Source organism: Myzus persicae, unplaced genomic scaffold (genome assembly GCF_001856785.1).
Source record: "Myzus persicae strain clone G006 unplaced genomic scaffold, MPER_G0061.0, whole genome shotgun sequence".
Lineage (NCBI taxonomy): Eukaryota > Metazoa > Arthropoda > Insecta > Hemiptera > Aphididae > Myzus > Myzus persicae.
This window is the reverse complement of record NW_019103015.1, coordinates 119,870-140,966: the sequence shown is the minus strand read 5'-3', so window position 1 is coordinate 140,966 and position 21,097 is coordinate 119,870. Positions and strand designations below refer to the sequence as shown.

The window sequence follows — 21,097 nt, the reverse complement described above, 5'->3', positions numbered from 1 at the left end:
TTTTTCTATATAGTAAATGCCTTTACTTATTATTTGGTTAAACATGTGGTTAAAGGGTTATATTGACATGTATGTCTTTTGACTGTGGGGTCATTCTGAAAATGTGTGTGGGACTCCGGGAATGTTACCACTATTACGTCATGGTTACCATGGTAACCGTAAAAGTATAATTATAAATTGGCCATTGCACCGTTATCGGTATCGAGGTGGTGTGTGATCAAAATCTAACTATAAGTGTTGAATGATTTGTGTTGAACGCGTCAGTTTATTCAGTAGCATCCCATCTTTGGTCTTTTTTAAATAAAAAATGTTCATGAATTAATAAATTATTGGAAAGTTACAAATAGATTTGTCTTAAGCATAACACATATAATGTTTATGCGATAACGTAAATATTAAATGATTATTGATTATGATAATATCGGTGAATGCATAATAATAATATCAATATTTTATTTCTAATATTATATCTGTTAGGTTAGGTTAATATTCAGGCAACAACGACGGTCATTAGCCTACTTTTAAATAAGATATATGTTTATATGTAAAACAAAATAACATCGTTTACAATTTTTGACTTGAGTTCATACTAAATAGAAAAATAAATATATTATTGCTTCCGTGTTTCTTTGTTAAGTGCGTATTGGAGTGAGACTGGGTTAATAAAGATTTTTCTTGTTTCTGTGTATTTTGGGCATTAGGAGGTCACATTGTGATTGATCGTAAGGTTTTCCTTGCATGTGTCACATGTCGGAGCTGGTTCTTTGCGGAGAAGAGGAATACGAGCTGGTTAAATGCATGTGCTCTATATTCTGACTCGGGTTATTATTATTACATTCATATGTTTTTTTTTTCAATAATGAGAAGTATCCATTTTTTTAATGGAAGAGCTTATTTTTTTAAATTTGTTTGTAAGTTTTGCTTCAATCAAATATTTCATCTTAGCTTCTTTTGTTTTCTGAATACTGGTATTGAGTGTTCCTAGCTCTGAGAATGTTATCTTATTTCTATGAAATGTTGGTGGCTTCGTTTGCGAGGAAGTTACATCAACAACCTAAATATATAATTAATGCATATACATTACCTCCGTGCATAACAATTTATTATTATAGCACCAATATATTTTAGAGGCCATCGGTGCGTTTGAACACCGTATGTCACGCAAATACACAAGATTCACTTGTTAGTGGGTAGCTATATTTTAATGAAGTAGTCAGATGTGCAAGACACTGTGTGTCATCGATTTTAATGCATTTGGTTAGTTAAGATTATGTTTCACACATTTTGGTCGCTATTGTTTTTTACTTTGGGTCAATCTGGGTGCTAAAACCAATAAAGTGCATGTCCACTCGAGCTCTTGGAGCGCTTATTACCTCGAAGGATCTCAAGAAATTACGATCATATTATTGTTATTATAATATCGCCGGGTGACCGACTAGAGAACGTCCCTAAATTATAAATACATTCGCATGTTCTATAATCATCATCACGATGCATCATCGTTATTATTATTATTATTATTATTACACATCTTTGCGATTACCCAATAATAGTATTATTCTATTATATTATACACTGCGAAAACGAGAGTGCAAATGGTTAATATATAATGAGATCTCCATGCAGACACGCACGTGATGCAGGCATATACATGTCGTAGGTAGGTATATTATGATGCATGTACATATAATAATACTTTTATAGTTTGTACACATGATGTATTACATTATGAAAACCACGAGGTTTCGCGAACGGTAAAATAGGTTTGCAACACACAAAGAATATTATACTGTCGTATGTCTGCGGGATAAAAGGTTCGCGAACGACCGGATAAACACTGCGTGAGCGTCTCGGAAAAATCAAAATATTCGAGGAAATGCACACTTTATCCCCGACGCAGAGCAGAGACAGAGATATCCGGACGATTATACTGTACACATATAGGTGTATACCATACGTATATTATATATTATTATATATAGGAAAAAAAATGGAGGAAGTCTCCGTGTGCTGCTGTTACATTATATTTATTTTATTTTTTTGCTCCCCCGCGGATAAATCAAATAATATATATATATATATATATACACTACGTGTGTCTGCATTGTATCTTATACTACAAGACGTTATTCTTTTCCCCCGTCATAAACGTTGAAAATATTTACCATCGTGCCGTAAACTTATATATATATATATCCAATATTCCGTTGTGAATACGCGTGTTTCTTCGTCCAAACATAATAATTAATAATATTATTGTTTCATTACTGATCAAGGTATAGGTAATGTACTTATTGAAGCGCACGGCATCAGTCGACGAGTTGGGATTTTTCCATCTCCGTATCCTACGGGAATCGAAAGTTTTTTTTCCATTATTATTAAACCGCATGTCGTGTTCCATTAGTTTGGTTGATAATTGGAAAACAATTAAATTATCCTACACCATATGGTAGCTATTGTTATAATATGCGGTGTCCAGTTTTCGATGGGTAATTCCATATTACATATATTAAACTTACCTTGGAAGTAATAATTTTTTTATTCCCGGCCAACAGACTTTTATTTAATCTACGCAATTATTGTCGTGTTCAAGTTTTCGGGTGGGCTATGAAATTATATTCTGATATCGGAAATTGATTTATAGACTGTAACCAGCTGCAATATAGCTGAGGGGAAAATAAATTATGTTCGGTAATTTTATATTGTTACCAAAAATATGTTTAACCTAAATATGTATTACAAGGAGTGAGTGAGTGAGCAAGAGATAGAGAGTGAGAGAGAGAGAGAGAGAGAGAGGGAGAGGGAATGATAGAGTTGGCGAGTATATTATTACATTATTGTTTATTATCATTGTTGTACAACCAAACGAAAATATTGTCGACAAAGTTTATTATTATTTTTATTTAATTTATATTGGAGATACGAAGAAACTATATTAGATTCTATCCCTGCGCTCGCAAACATAGTTTTCATTTGAAATTATTACAGAAGGATATTTCTCCTTTTCCCCTCCCCTGACCCCCATGAATTTTGCAACTTACAGATTTCTATAAAACAACTTAAACTAATTATTTAAGATCGGAGTACCGTGAAATCTTTTATTCAGTTTACTCGACCCGAGTGTATATATATATCGTATTTAATATTATTTATACGGTTGTATACACTCACATCAGACGACTGTGTAATGAGCGTTTAATATTTCAGTGTATAAATAAAGCTAGTCTACTCTTGTATTATGCTCACCCATTGAATAAGTATGAAAAATTTTATTTTTAATCAGTGACTTGCTGTTCAACGATATGGTACGAAAACTATTAATCATATAAGTAATGTTATTTGCACACGCAAAATGGTATTTTGTTTTTTCCGTTGTTATAATACGTGTAGGACCTACACTGTAGGTTTATAATATAATTATTATTATTACATCATAACATAACATTATTATTATTATTCTTATTCGACACAAGACGTTTTCGATATTTTCTCCGTTCAAGATGTGCAAGAGACACTCGATTTGAGGAGGCTCAGCAACCAATTTCATGCATGAAATGAATAAACATCAGTTGGTCCTTAAATTCCAAAAATGTCATTATTCGGGTCCTAGCGCTTCACACAATCGGCTTTATTCATCGAGCAGTGATAAACTAGAAATGTTTAATTTTTTATTTAATTTTACTATCCATATTATATTATGTAAGATTGGGTTAGGTTAGATTAGCACAAGTGTATTGTGGTTAATGGCAACACATTTCCGCGGTAGACATTTTTTCTGGTATATATTATGCTATAAATATATTTTTATTCAAATAACAGTATAATGTAAAATAAAAATATTAAATGCATATTAAAATAACATCATGATCGTGGTCGTGTTTTATGTAAATCCCTATCAAGCTTTCGTTTCACGCATAATTATAATTGGATTCAAAAGATGCTGAAAAAAAAACGAAACGTGCCAAAGTTGTATTATATACGCTCCAGTCATTAAAATACCGCGTTAGTTTCAATTATTTAATTGGGTGTATATTATGTGTGTGTAACGAGACAGTTTGGGGTGTGCCTCAAAATGGGGCGGAGATCGGTGGCGGTGTAGCGGAAGAAAAAAAATGCAGCCCTCTAAACAAACGCCTCGAAAATCGTTTATGCATAATATTATACAAGTTAGTGGAGTATAGTTATATTGTATTTTATGACATTGTTCAGTGTAATTTAAACTAACGTCAAAACGAAGCCTAGGAGTCCTATAGAAACCTTCATAGTCGATATTTTCACAATTTAAATGTTTGCCTTTAGGTGGTCGATATTGTTTCTAAAAAGTTACAGTTAAAATTATTACTGGATTTCGTCGATACTGGTATTAAAAGTGCTAAATTGATATCCAAAATTCAAACAAATTAAACCAAAGTATATTGAACTAAAGCCAAATACATTTTATTATACAAACTACACAATTCACCAAAACATCGGAATATAATGCCGAAGACCAGCTGTTTTTATTTCAGTACACACAGATAACTAAAATGTATAAGAGTTTCGATCAGATTCCGGTTCCCGAATTATCGGTATACGTATTCTTGATCACGGTGTCTCGCAAACGGATATCGGCCAATATTCACCGACGTATTGGTTCACCCCGCGCAGAATGGCGACATCGGTTTTCAGAAGTTTCGACTTAAAAATTGAGTATTTAATAATATTATAAACGTATAACATCTCTGAACGTAAAACATGTTTTTCGTGTCTATCCCCATCGTCTTGTTATGTGTATAGTCAATCGAAACGTTTTTTTAAAAATAATATTAACGGATCGACACGTCATCTTATTATAATATTGTGTAATTTATTGCAATAAGGTTGTAATAACATGATATACATACGTGCGCGCGGTAGTCCCAAATACGATCTGTCTGCCTCTTCCGCCCTCCTAATGGAATACAACCGAAAGGGTTAATATGACCTACCCTTTATTATACGACGTACCCGGGTGGTCTCGGTAATAGAATCACAAAAAAACATTGTTTATTGGCTGTGAAATTTCAATCATATATTATTATCCTATCTCAGTGACTTCAAGTAATTTTTTTATTTGAAAGTTCAAGATTTCCAAGGGTAGCGGCGATGCTTATTATGATATCCACGTAGTGCTTATGATCTATATTCATACTTACTCACTCATATCCTCGACTCCACATGATATCAAAATCTATTTTGTATACAAACCGTTCGTAACGACGAGTTGTACCACGACCGGACTGATAAACACTAATACCTATACACGCGTGCTTCGAATCGAGGATTTTGGTGTACTAAACGATACCACGGTCGATGCGGTATAATTTTCAGATTTACCACGACCGGTATGATATTGGTGGGCGTAAAATGTATCGTATCTATATAATATACGTCGTTATACGAAATCACGTAAATCCTCTGTAATCACTGCAGGACCTACGTATGGAAAAAAAATTATTCCCAAAGACCTAAACAATAGTCACTAAGTAACGACACGACAAAATAAAAAAATAAAAATGGTCGACGGTGCCGTGACAGGCTTACACAATATTATGCAAGCAATAATCATATTATTCGTGTCGTACGTTACTCAATTGTTATTATTATAACGTCGTTGTCGTCGTTCGCTGCAGAGTTCGTGTGGGTACACTGAATATCTGTACGCACGCGCTCATCACATCACATTAGATATTTCGTTCGAATTTATTGCCGCTATAGCATTGTATATGTATTGTGACAAATTGTGAAAACTGAAAATAAAAACCGAGTGAAAAAAAAATGTAAAATATTGTAATGCGCGTAATGCCGTTTTTGACCCGCCGCATAACGCCCATTCCCCCCCCCCTTCTCCTCCGCCCACCGACACACCAACGGCATGAAAACTGCGGTTCAAAGGACACGGCAATAACAATTTGATATTATTATTGTAAAAGGGCTAGCCCAGCACGTACTTTTCGTCAGTAATGCCGTTTGAATTCGTTAACGTTTCCTCGCGAGCTCGCGCTGCGTTTGGCCGTATACTCTAAAAGTCTAAACGAATGGTAATTTCCGCGAGCTACACTTCATATTATTACAATACACAAGTGTTCGAGACTTGAATTAAAGAGACATTGGAATAAAAATCGATTTTAAACGGCGCACCGGACGATTCTGCGTTTCTGTAGACGTGCACAATGGTATTATTATGATTATATTATAATATTGTATGTATACCTATGTATAATATACATGATCATAAGATATAATAATAATAATATATGCATTTGAACGGTAAATATTAAAAAGAAAATAGGCGGGACAACCCGTCCTCGACATAACGACATTTATTATGTACCTATATCCTCGATTCGACGTTAAACCTATATCTATATATGCATATGTCTTATCGATTGCCGTCGAATTCGATTGTTTTCGTCTGTTTTATTATTCATTATTACGTCTCATCCCGCCGTACAGCCCCGCGCCACCCATTTTGTAGATTTGGATCATCGGGTGTATAGAGATCCATTATGGCGAATATAAAATGTCTGAAAATGTCGTAGTATGAGATCACGGAAATGTTGCCATTTTAGTTAGTTTTTATCAAATTTGTATCTAGAAATTCAAAAAGGTCACAAAGTCAACGTGTACGAAAACGTCAAGTTGGCTCCCCACCCCTCAACTTTGTCCAAACATAATATTATATTGTATGTTAGTAGACAAATTTCAAACATAAACCGTTTTATAATTTGTACAAAGTGGGGGGGGGGGGCAAAACTTATTATTTTTATTACATCATATTATGCATATTATAGTTTATAAAAAAAATGATGTGATTTCGGTTTAAAATATTTTTCACGAATGTGTTTGAAAAAAGTCACAAAAGCGCTTTTGGTGAAGGTACTTTTAGGGCCTATTACGAAAAGCTGAGCTGTAGGAAGAGTTACTATATTTGTAATTTTTAACTAAATTAGGTTAAGTTATTCTAAAAGAAATGTTAACTTGATTAAGCATTACAGTCACTATTCAATGTTAATGAAAAAGTAACATAAATTAAGTAATTAGTTAAAAGTTTATGTACCTACATTTTTTTTTAAAACTCGATCAAAAACGAAATTAAGCAAATTTGCATTATTTTATAGTTTCCATCACAAACAAAATCTTGCGTTAATTCTATATACAAATTCTCAACATGACATTGCATTAACTTTGACTAGGTACCTATAGAAGAAAATACTTCCCTGCGTTGTAGGTTAAAACTTAAATTTTAATAGTAAATCAACTTTATTGAGTAATCTTGTCATCGCATTAAAAATAAGCTTTTTAGTGGGCTATAGTTACATTAGTTTTGGTGGATCGTAGGAGTAAAAGTCTTTGAAAAATTAAATAACTTTCAACTAAAGAACGTATCGTATTTTGTAGTAGGTAGGTAATTAAATAGAAAGCGTCCATCCTTGCAGAAAAGTGTTTTCAACCGTTGATCATACGACTGTTAAAATAGCTATACAATATTACAACATTAAAAAATATATATTTAATCGGAATAAATGGCAGTGCAGCTATGTCTTGTTAAAATAAAACAAAAAATGAGTTAATTAAGTCAAGTCGACGGTAATACAGTTTATTTATAAATTAATATTTACCAAACAAAATATTATTTAATTCTAAAAGTTTAAATTTCAAAATATGCAGAAAAACACTAACTCAACTCAGTTAAAAGAAGTTCATTATTTTGTTTTTTTTTTAATTAACACCTGGGTCACAGTGATTGTATTTTTTTTTAGTTTTAACACTTTATTAACAATGCATTCTACCTACTATTCTCTTTTATTACAAACAGTCTATGTCAATGTTATTACTCCGTACGTTTGTGTCGATTCAATTATTACATCACTAAATACGCATATTTGTTTATTTATTTGTTTGAAATCATTGTGTTCAGTTTTCAAGTTAATTAGAAAATGAACCAATTATTGGTAGTGTAGTCAAGTCACAGAGTCGAAATGTTAACAATTTAACCATCATGTCCAATTTTGGATAGCTATCCATCAGAGACATGCAGGTATAAAATATGTGCACTGCTACGATCGTTCGTATTGCCGATGAGTATTTGCGTCGAGGTTAGGGGGGGGGGGGCGAATGGAGGTGAAAAAAAGGTAAAATTTATCGTCGCGCTTACGCTGCAGAATCCCCCGGACGGCGGTCGTATACGTAGGTACACGATATTAATATTATTTGTTATTAATATTATTGTCAGGTATGCGTAAGTGTAAGATATATAATTTTTTTTACACGTCACACGGGTGCGGCTCCTTTGCGCACACTTCCTCGTGTTTTTTATAGAATAAAAAAACTGCTCGATCAATATAATATGTACGCACCGCAGCTGCAAGTGGCGCCGATCTATGTATATATAACGATTTCGTGTAATGAGAATTAAATGTTATTATTTCTTCAGTTTTTTTTCTCCCAAACCACTTTCGTATCTGACGTTTTTATTTACATTTTGTCTGCTCCGACCCATAATGGGTAATAACTAATAGTATTAAATCGGATGTGCAGTCAGCGATTTTTCGGACAAACAACACTGCGCCGGTCGTCTGGCCAACTCTATTCTCTCCTAACCGGATCCGGCGGGTTGTTTATAATAAATATTTATTATTATTGTTTTTATTATTATTATTGTTAAGCGGACCGATGCTATAAAATCTAATCGCACACATGCGTACAATAAAACATATTTCGAATGGGCACACTATAAGTATACCCACACACACACACACACACACACACACACACACAAAATAATATAATATATTACATTCGTCATATATATATATATATATACATATAATACTATTGTGGATGATGTCATTACTAGCTGTAATAGTAATAATAATAATATGCAGGGATCCCGATTTGTTATTTTAATGTGGGAATTCATTCAAGTTCTTAATTTCGGGATATTTAATTGTACCTAAAGAGTAAAGACAAAACATATTTTAAAATGTGTTCATAGATACCGATTAAAAGTATTCTGTGGCTTCACCAACTTCTTTTTTCCAAATGTGATTCACCCTTCTCACTTCTATTTCTGTAAATAATGCTAAGCAGACGAATTTTAATGTAAATTTCGATACATCTAAATCAAAGACCGAAGACTAGGTAGGCATTTACTTATAATTTTAGAGTCATTCGACTTTTTGTACTTTTGTAATTTTTTTAATATTATAGTAAGTACATGTCAACATACCTTAAAAACTTCTAGTTCGAATTTAATACAAGATAGTTAGAAATTTTCTTCGAAAAAATCTTTTGCACAACAATTCGCATAGTAAAAATAAGAGTTTGATTCTCATTCGGAAAAAAAATGAGTGGTACATATTCTTAAGTGGTCTTAATATCATAGCACTACTGTGCTCAAGTTTATGTGCTCGGTAATATTCTAAAACTCAGAATTCAAATACGCATTCATTATTGTAAGGAGAAAAAGGGGGTGAGCCTGCATGGTGAACCATCCTGTATAATATTAATATATTATATCTTGTCGTGTCGTATCGCTGCACTAGCGTGCGCGTATAATATTATCGTGTGTCATCTGTCTGTCCGTGCGATAGAAATCAAACGCGAAACATTTTTCGAATAAATTCTGCGACAGAGCTGTTGTCGTGGTTCAGCTGACTGCAGTGAGATTTCGCTGAACGGGCGAAAAAAAGGGGTAAAAAATTAAGTCATCCGATCTGTATATAATATACAATATTATTACATCCATCTAAATTTTAACGACAAACATCTGCGTCCGTCTAGATCATGATTTAGACGTCATGCGTGCGTGACCTACAACTTACTACAATACATAGACACACCGATCCCGTCGTTGTTTGTCAGCAAATCGATGAAAAATTGGCCATCAACAAAACGAGTTATTATTATATATAAGTATATAACTTGTTGTTCGTACGTATTATAGACCCGGTGGCGTGGTAAAAAGCCTAAACTTAGGCTAGCCTTATCGTTAAATTCGTTTCGAGTAACATTGATTAATATATTTATTAATCTACAACTACCAATTTCTACATTTTTTCCTGTCTTCGGTTTACGCCATCAAGTTTTTAAAAAATAAATAAATATATTGTCCTAGTCGTAAAAAAGGAAATACAAAAGGAAGCATACACAATGTACATTAAAAAAAATATATAATATACTTACTCCGATCTCGAGATCGAAGAAAACGTGTATGTTTATATCATACGTACAACGTGTCCAGACTTGTTGTTTACATCAAAAGCGAAACAACCAATTTTCGTTAGCCATAGGTATTAAATGTGTAATATTACCCTGCATTTTTACTATAAAAATTTTTCGTCAGACGACATTGTCAGAATCGTTTACATTTATTTGTAGTGCGACCATCGAAACATTGTAGGTCGATATCCACTTGGATGTAAAAAAAAATGAGCACTTATCACAAGTACATTTTATAATTATTACAGGCAAACAACTTCTAAAAACATTTAAAATGTAAGAGGTACCTACTTAATTACATAATCTGTAGTACGTATATTAGTATGTTTTATAACCGAATCAGTTCCGATAACGAAGTAAAGAAACATATTTTTTTACAAGAATATATAGCGGTAATATTACTACGTTTTAAATATTTTTAGAATTTTTTGATGTCTGAAATAATTTACTATGGGTACTTGTGACAAGTGGGTAGTTCTTAAAACCACATCATAATTCATTATGAATTAAAAAATTAGAAAATCCAAAATTGCTTTTGTGCAAAATCTTACGGTTGGCCAATAATATATTTTTTAAATTCTCAACTATCGGTATTATAATAATATACATTTCTCTATAATATTATGCATAAAATATGTTATAATATAGCGAGTATAATATTATGCAGATTGTAGACTATATTATATTATTATTATTTTTCACTTTGTTCGCCAAGTACTCTCGTCGACACCCTTAAATAATATATATATATATTTCGACTAAAAAAAGTTTTTACTTTTAACAGTGATTTTTAAACACTCTTTTTGTACTTTTTATGCTCTTATATACAGTGTTTGTATTCAAAAACACACGTTGAATATAATATGCGATAAATGCATTACAATATATTTTATCGAATTCCGTATAATGCGTTTCCATTGTTCTCCTACAGTAGGTGCCTATACCGAGATACTATACGTGCGCCGTATTTTGATTTTGGGCGCATTTAATGCGAAGTAGGTAGTTATAGGTATTAATATATTATAAAACCATGAAATATTAAAATACTGTAATCGCTGCAGGGCATTGGCGTGACCCGACTCGGACTGACACTCTAGAATTTTTTTTTTTTTTTTAAATTGAGTACACGTTAATCCAGCCCTCCAAGTGCGCGTAAGTATACTGATGTACAATGTTGTGTTGCCCGTCGTAGATGATCATACGCTATGCATATTTTATCATTACTGCATACGTATAGGTACGATTTACAATAATACAATAAAAAAATGGCCTCACTATACATAACTTTCCAGGCTTACAATGTAGGTATATTGGATGGTCTGAAGTAATTTCGATGCACACAAATGCAATAAATCATTTTTAAATAAATCGTAATTTCTTGGTTTATATTCGATGATAGGATAGGAAAACAAACTATACTTGATTGTATACAGTGAACTTCGACCATGTGTTATAGAAATGTAATTTTATTTTTCCAAAATCATAAAAACCGACGTAGACAATATTATTATTTATTATAGTGCCGGCTTTAAAATATCGAAAACCCCATCGTTCAATTGATACGACGAGCATAATAACTGCAATAATATTGCACGAAAACTTGCGTATGCATCATAATCAAATGGAACTGCATCAAACCCGTGATGGGGAGGTTTAAGGGGGGGTTTCAAAAGCATTCCAAGCCACGAAAAGACTGCAGTCATTCGACAGTGCGCATAACGCGTGCTTTGTGTAACACACGTGTAATGTTGTATTAAATTATCATAGTCATACGCGTACAACATAATTTAAATATTTTATATTTTACAAACACTGCACCAAAGGAGTCCTGTCCCCTTCTTCCCGCCACAGGGGTCTGGCTGCATAATATGGTGTTCGCGTGCGTATAATAATATCGCTACTGTACCTACAATTATTATTAATATTATTATTATTATTATTATTTTATAATAATATTATTATAATTTTTTTAATAATTAGATCGATATCGGCCCACTCTGCAATGCGCAAGCGCACTGGCCCGTTAACAATAAAATAATAATTATCGTTCGGACGGTGCAAGGCCCTCGGGATAATGCAGCTAGCACTATAGGTGGGTATAATGTTGACGATAGTTGTCCATTTTTTTTACGCAAATATCGTATGTATGTGTATGTGTGTATGTGTGTGTATAACCAGCCTACGCGGAGTGCAAAAAAATGGACCATAAAAATATATTGCTCTACGCGACCGACACGTAATCAATTTTTTTTTATAGAAATATTAAAATTATTAATTTCAGTTATAATTACATTAGGCAGCATAATATTATTCATAAAGTTTTAGTTTAAGTGTTAAAAACTTCTAATATACCCTCACAAAAATTTTACATCAATATTGTGAACATTTTTTTTTTTTAAATAGGTAATTACAATTTACCGCGGACACAATATTATAGAAAGTATACCCACTGGGCAAGGGCCGACCTTTGTTGAACAGCGTACGAGTATGCCTAATGTCCTAATTTATGATACTATATAATATATAATAACAACCAATATTTAATATAGTTTAAGTTTTAGGCTACTATTATAATAGCTTTGACTGCGCGGGTTTGGTCTAATCGGTTTGATATGTGTATGATACACAACAATAATTATCGGGTACGCAGATAAACTGCAGTTTCCCGGTTGTGTTTTACTTTTTATTAAGATAAAACTATTGAAAAACAGTACATTAATTGATTAATCATAATTGTATTGTACCCGCATATTATTATATAATAATGCGCATACCTGCAATAGCTGAACCGTCCAACTTCCAAAATGACATAATTATAGCTCATATTATTATGGATTAAAACATTATATTGTGCGTGTCTCGGCGAGAATAGACAAAAAAAAAAAAAAATGAAACATCTGTCAAATAATCATATAATTTCTTAAATGCGAGTTGTGCTTGCCGGCAAAGTCGTCGCCGCAGTTTTTTCGATTTTTTTATTATTAGCTACCTATCATAATGTATATAATAGGTGCGTACACCGCAGACGGACTTATCGATTCGGCGGTATTTTATTGTTATTATATGCTTCACATACACGATAATGTGTGTAATGATAAAGTTATTATTACATGTTGTACGTATCGATTGTCATATTATGTTTAGTTGTATTATACACAGTGTACTGCACGACGTACAGATAGTTATCAGTTTTCACTGTTACTCTGATTTTGTAAGTATATACGTAGGCGGGTACATTAATCGCATGTTTATGTTTTTGAATTTCTAACGACAGCCTGAGTACATTATTCTTAATCGGCCGCAAAATGAATTTCAAAAAAAAAATTGTGTATGCGTTGGATAAATATTGTATGATTTTTTTTACATCTGGCAAGTGGCGTTCGTAAACTTTGGAATTGGTTAGGTATATCACGAAAAGGGCGCTATTTGAGCGTCAACATTTTTCAGAACACCTAGCTTTTTGGTTATAAGTGTCGTAAGTAAAATAAGAGGAACGTCAACAATCGCTACGATAAAAATGCTGTTGGCTGTTGAGAATTCATTTATTTTTTGTAAAAATAATTTTGAATACTTGGGATAAAATGAGAACGGCGAAGCCCGCATGTATGCGGATCACTCCGTATAGTATAATATTGCAGTGCGTAACGCCGGTGTAGACGCCAAGAGCGAGCATAAATCGTTTTGTTTCGTTATTTTTAATAACGCACGCGAGACGAAAAGTTTTCTTTATTTATAGCGCCGATCCTATATATAATAATAATAATAATAACGTTGTATAACCCTACACACACACACACACACATATATATATATAATATTGTATATATATAATATATATATATACCACAATATATCTACTCTGCTGCAGTTGTGCGTGCGTATATATGTTTGCGAGATAACCGACGCTGCTGAGTGTGTCGCGTCTTCTTTGCCGCGTGGGCGAGATGGTTCTGCAGTGTGGCTTTTTAGTTTTTTTACGGATTCCTAGTGTGTCTTTACAACGTCGTTTGTCCGGAAAAGTTTTTTTTTTTTTGTTTTTTGTTCGCCGCCGCGGTTGTTTTTTATGGCCGACTCTCTTTTGATGTCCACCTCGCTATATTATTTTTACGCTCGCCAGAGATGCACACACGCACGCACGCACGCACACACACACACACACACACACACACACACACACACACACACACATATATATTATATATATTGTACGCGTAAACAAGTATTACATTATCTCGCGACCGCGTTTGTGGTGGTGTGGTTACAGTCTGATAACGTTGGGATTTGAAAAAAAAAAACGAAAACTTTACAAAACATTATTCAATATAAATATATATATATACACTCGAGCGCACATTAGTCGATTCTCGTTTTCCCCACATCGGGGCGTGGTGTTTTATTTGAAGTTTTTGTCGTCGTCCGCTGCAGAGGTAAATATGTTGTACCGGGTAGGTATAACGCTCGCGAGGTATAATAGGTATAATAGGTATAATATATATATAACATTATGTGCACCTATAGTCGAGCAGAGGTTAAGTACATTATACAGTGTATATATATATGTAAAAATATATTAGATATTACCGAAAATATAAGAACCACAACGTCTTGTGTGGCTTTCGGGCTATACTTTCCCACCCGCCGACTGCGCCCACCGACTCACTTTTCGCTCGCTATACATACCTATATACATACCGTATTAGAGGCACCACGTGGTAGGACATTTAATAATAATAATAATATAATAATATACGCAGCGGGCGTATCGTATATAATAATATAATATATTATATTCATATACGACGTGCGTAAAATATGTTAGTGCGGTCTATGCGCCTATGGTCATCCCGTATAATACGCAATTGTATGTATATATATATTATGTAGGGACTATGTGGGTATGTGGTCCTACTCGGCATATTATAATATTATATGTATAATACAGTCTACCAACCCGGTGGGTCGACAGCGGGTCCGGTTTCATATATTATATTATATTTTGCGACTGGATAATAATATTATTATATAGCGTTTTGCGGTTTAGGAGGTACTGCACGTTGGCCGAGGGATGAGTTTCTGTGTTTTGATGTTTGTTAACCATATCGTATCAAGATATGTTTTTTTCCGGTCGTGGTGTATCTCGTTAGACTTAAATTTAACTTTATTTTTTTTTGGTGATAATAGAAATACATACCTAGTAGAGTATATAAATACTGTTATGAAGATACATACGATTATAGCAGCTTTTGGGGACAATTTAACCAAAAAAACTAATAATTTGTTCAAATAAGTATTTAAATTCGCCTCTCGTTATTCCCATAGCCGTTGGATGGAATCAAAACACTAATTGTAAAACAAGTTTAAAGGGTTTGCCACCTTTGTCCAGTGCACAGTGCAAACTGTTTTTAAATTTATAACAAAAAACCAAACACATAATTATTTAACGCATATCCACCATTAATCTAACCATTATGGTGCAAATGTGCAGTGTATAGGACATAACCACATAGGTGACTGTTTTCATTACCTGAATTTCTAAGAAACATATATTATTTTCGTCACTCGTCTCTTTGTGGTACCCCTACTATAAGTATACATATTCAAATAAATAATCATTTTAAGTTAATAATAAATAATACTCAATTACTCAAGTGTTTTATATTCTTACAATAAAATGAACTATTGTCAAAATAATTATTTAAATATATATATATTATATCTTGTTTCTAAATGTAAAAACACCATGTATCTATATAGGTACTCAATTGACTAAATATAAAGTACCTATATTAAATATTTTTTATTTTTCTAAAAAGTTCAATGCATCAGTAGTATTGTATACCTAGAAACTCTGTTTCAAGTATGTTGCCCACTCCAATTTTATGAAAACTTATAATATGTAATGAGTAACTAATAGATATTTTCGGTTGGTTGGATGGGTATATTTAATTCTTTCGGTCTTCAGGATACTGATAAATCTTTGGCGCACACTGGCAAAAAACTATCAGTAGGTAAAATTAATTGCAAAAATACATTTGTCGCCAATAAGCAATGCTGCAACGAGAAATGTCGTGGAAAAAATATACACATATGATTATAATATAATTATTGCACCCACTTGCCACCTACCTGCGGTCTTCCTATTCATACGCATAATGTGTGTTTTATTATAACAAGCTCAACTGTATTATTGGTAGTAGGTACGGGTAAGCAGTAGTGGCCAGTGCAGTGTAACATAATAATAGTAGTCATAATAATTTTATGAAGATCATATTATTATTATTATTATTATTATTATTATTATTATTAGATGCTCTAAGCGAACATTATTAAATTTACATACTATATTATGATGTTGGTTTATTCTTTGATTCGCGTAAAATGTTATCGTTAAGCCCATGCGACGGTATATCATTATTATTATTATTATTGTTATTATTATTATGCATATACTTGAAGTTTATATGAGAATATACGTATAATAATACTGGAACAGCTGTGCTGTACACGAAACAATATCTTTCCACGTGCAGTCCCTCGTATGAGCGTGCTTCGCATCGCAGCCATCGGTTGTCTCGTTTCGTCGTAAATATAATATCTAAATGAGATCGTCGTGTATACCGGGTGCTCCTGAACTACATGACATAATAATATTAACTGAATGAAATTTCACAGTAATTGGTCCAACACTCCAGACACGCTCTGTAGAATATGCTAGTTACGCATTTTGTGGGTACCTACACATAGGCATATTTGGTGGCTGGGGGGAGGGGGGAGAGAGACGCGGAATTCCAATGTCCACCTCCATTTCTACAAATTTAAAGTTCGTTGGGTGACTATAAAACCATATTATTATATTATAAAACTATCAACCTAGCTAGGTATCTATAAAGCAAAATTATTATTTGAGTTTAAAAATGATGAAAACGAAACATTTCTTCAACAATATATTGATTGAATTACACAGTCGAGTTGGGATAATTCGAAGTTGAAGAGAGTGTTAATCGAGTGTTATACGAATTTCTAATGAAGTAAAAAAAGATTCGAGTTATCGAGGTTCGAGGCGACTGAACCGTATAATAGCTAATAGTAATATTTTAATCGACAGTGGTGCTTATACGTAGTAGGTATAATTAATAATATTTAATCTTATACATAATAATATACAGTTTCGAACGGAGCTCGAAAACGATGTCTGTGATTGGAAAAAAAATCTAAATTCGTCTCAGTTCACGCAGGCCAGCCGACACAATTTTACTATATAATATATTATTATAATATTGTACAATATAAAAATCACTGTACAGAATATAATGTAGAGTAATACTGCAACGACGACTAAGAAAAATCTCGCGGAGCCGACACGCCATAAGCTCGCGAACAATCATAATTCACATAATACTTTCGCGGATTTATAAAGCGATCGTCCGGAATGGCGTGATGTTGATTATGTATGATTACGAAACTTTTTCCAAGGCGAAGCGAATAACGAAGCTATGATTGCGCGGGGACGACCGCTGGATATTTTCACTCGGTTATTCGATCGACGAATATTTTTTTTTTTTTTGGGGGGGAGGGGAGACGAAAAACCTTCGTCATGCAGCTCTGGTGCAGATTGGAATTCGGACACAGATGTCGCACACACATTATTGTGCACCGGGTTTAATGGTTTGCGGGAAAATAGAGGAAAATAATGTGTTGGAGAGCGCACCTGCAGTAGTGTGTGACTACGAAAAGCCAGGCGTGGATAAACTGCGAGGGAGCAATACTATCATCCCACCGGATTCAAAAAATAATAATAATAAATCATCGTAATGTGTCAGATAATTTGGTACAAGACTTGGCTATAATATAATATAGGTAATACCATTACTGAAATACGTATTGAGAGGAAGATCGACGTATACGTACATAATAATGTCTCGTTCGTAGGTATATATTATTGTTTTGCTATGTATATTATATATTATTCTAAACATCTCGGATAAACGCTATACCTCTGCAACATCACGATATTAAATTACTTGTAATTTATTTAAACGTATTATTGTAGGTAAATGTCTATATATATATATTGTGTTACGCACAACCGGAACGAATCGATAGAAATATAACATCACTTTGCGTATATAATTGCAGCTTATACATAATATAATGTGGATTCGTTTTAGTTTTCGGCGTGAAAATGTAACTGTACGAGAATAAAAAAAGTCCATAAATAAGCTGATTATTTTAAAGGTAAACCACTCATAAGTAGTCTTGACAATTTTGGAAATATTTTTTTATATGATTTTAAGTCTTCGTGAAAAAATATTGTTAACTATTTTTGATCGTTATTATTTTTTAAATTTTTTACTTATTTGAGTCACAGCATACATATTTAATTTTATAATCCCAAATGGAATTCTTCCTAAAAATGTCAATGAATAAATGTGCTTAAAATTTAGATGAGTGGAGTTAAGTTGAACAGGGAATAGGGTCAATAGGGACACCAAAATTTCGGTTCACTACAATCCGCTTACCTAAGGTTTAAATAGGTTCTTATAAGTTATAACTAATTAACAGTATACACTCGTTCGTAGTTCGATTTTAATTCTTTGAAACTCTCATAAAAATATTTTGCTTATGAAATTGAAATGAAAAAAATGTATGCTGTAACAGCATCGCTGTCGATAAAACATTAAAAAAATATAAATAAATTATTTAAAATATGTTTTCTTTAAAAACATTGTTTTGTTACGACCAAATTATGTTAAGATAATATCCATAAAAACTTAATAATCTTTGACTTAATGAGCTAAACCTACCTTTAAAACGATCGCCTTTCATCCAACCTGGCCTAAAAGGTTATATCACTTATATCAGAACTGTAAGGCAATCTTTCTATCTGGACATCTGTAATAGTGAAATGAAAATACATTTTTTTTCACGTACAAAATACTGATGTCAAAGAAAAATATAAGACAATAATCGTGTCGTTTGAGGCTAAAAAAAAAAATGCAGGAAAAATTCCTCATGTTTCCCTACATTAATATGTTGCGCCTGCAGTCGGGGCGACGACGACAAAAAAAATCGTCCTGCACATGCCAATATATTAATATATAATATCATATCATTTGACGCGAGCACTCCGCAGTATAGACGACAAACCGACTACACACATAGATGACTCATAGTGGGTATCCGCGGATGACGACGACCCGCCCTACAAAGAAAAACGGAAAATCGGAAATCGAATGCCATCGGTGCACCGTATAATATACAGCCGGTACCTTCTTACATTACGTTTGTCGTTGGTCTATACCTACCTATAATATATGACCGTATATACCGCACACGTCTTACGCGGTCGCGTTATTTTCCCGTACGTTCAACCAACCGCGGATGGGAACTGATTATCGATTCCTTTGAGTGTTACTCGTCCGTATATATAGGTGCACGCACGGAGGGATATTATATATATATATATATATACACAGTTTGGACTTGGAATGGCGAGCGGAAGGCTGCCGTCACAAATAAACGCTTATAGTCGGTGCACGCGAGTATTGGGTATATATCCATCACTGCAGCTGTAGTCCGATGCAAGCATCGCGTTCTAGTCGGATAACTCGGGCGGACCGTGAAGGCCGGGTAAAGCGAAAATAAGCATAACGTCGTGCTAGGTAAGCGTCTGCGGCCAAAAGTCACGAAACGGTGCACATCGACCGAACGCAAAATGTCTGTACATACAAGGAAAATGTCCTGGACACTTGCTAATCAACTCACAGCCAAAACTATATATATATATATATATATATATGATAACCGGAGAATTGAAATCTCCGCGATACATTCGTGCCACTATAGTGAGGGGCTCGCTCTGAGATCTGTAATAATAATATTATAAACCATGCAATTGGATAATATGATAAATTGGTACGACATAGACACGCGCGTATAATATTAAAATCGTATACAGCGGGAGTGAATAATACGTAGTTCCGCTGAAAAAAACCTACATCGATTTTGAGTTATTTTTAGAGCGTTTTTTTTTCTGTCGTAAGCCATTTTGGTAAGACTTCTTTACGACGATATTACGTTGTACGTCATCGTGTTAGGTTATGTACATGCATACGAGTCCTACAACAGTAGTGTATTTACGGTTTTATATTTTTGTTTAGGCAGAGAGAGAAGGAGTGACACAAAAACACATTTAATAGTAAGAGACCTTATTTGTTAGACTAACCCAACCTTAACGAGTAAACCATTTCTACAAAAATCCTTTATCGTGTTCTAAAAAAAAACTAAAAATTTAGAAATACTAATGACCAGACATTGTTACATAATAATATTAAATATAATTATATTACGTATTAAATAAATTATTGAACAATAAAAAAGTAGAAAATTGAAAGCCTTAGAGGGTGATATACCATCACCACCTTGTCACCCTCCTTTCGGTTTGGAACATATTATATATATTATTATCGACTGTCGTACTGCTAACGATATTTGGATTTAAAGTTGACATTATACAGTAATATATTATGATTTATACTTCTAGGCTGCTATTTGATACATATATTAAAATACCGAATAGTATTCACAGCGTGTCCGACACACGATGATATTGAACGTCTCGATTGCAGAATCAATAATGTTATTATTTTAAGGGTATACAATGAATGATGACAAAAAATATAACGAACGTCCAATATTTCTTGCCATTTGATTCAATATAATATTATATTTATCTCCAACTGATCGAATACGACACTTTGTTGCAAAACTATATTTAATTATATTTAAATTTAATTATATAGTATATTATTTATAATTATATTTTGTTCATTTTCAGCCATCGTATTATTATGCC

At 33.2% G+C, this 21,097-nt stretch overlaps 1 protein-coding gene across 2 annotated transcripts in view; it reads left to right on the top strand.

The window, feature by feature from the left end:
• The window catches only part of LOC111033566 (protein muscleblind), a 179,679-nt gene that overhangs the window by 68,526 nt on the left and 90,056 nt on the right, over positions 1-21,097 (top strand). The gene's annotated exons all lie outside the window — the stretch shown is intronic.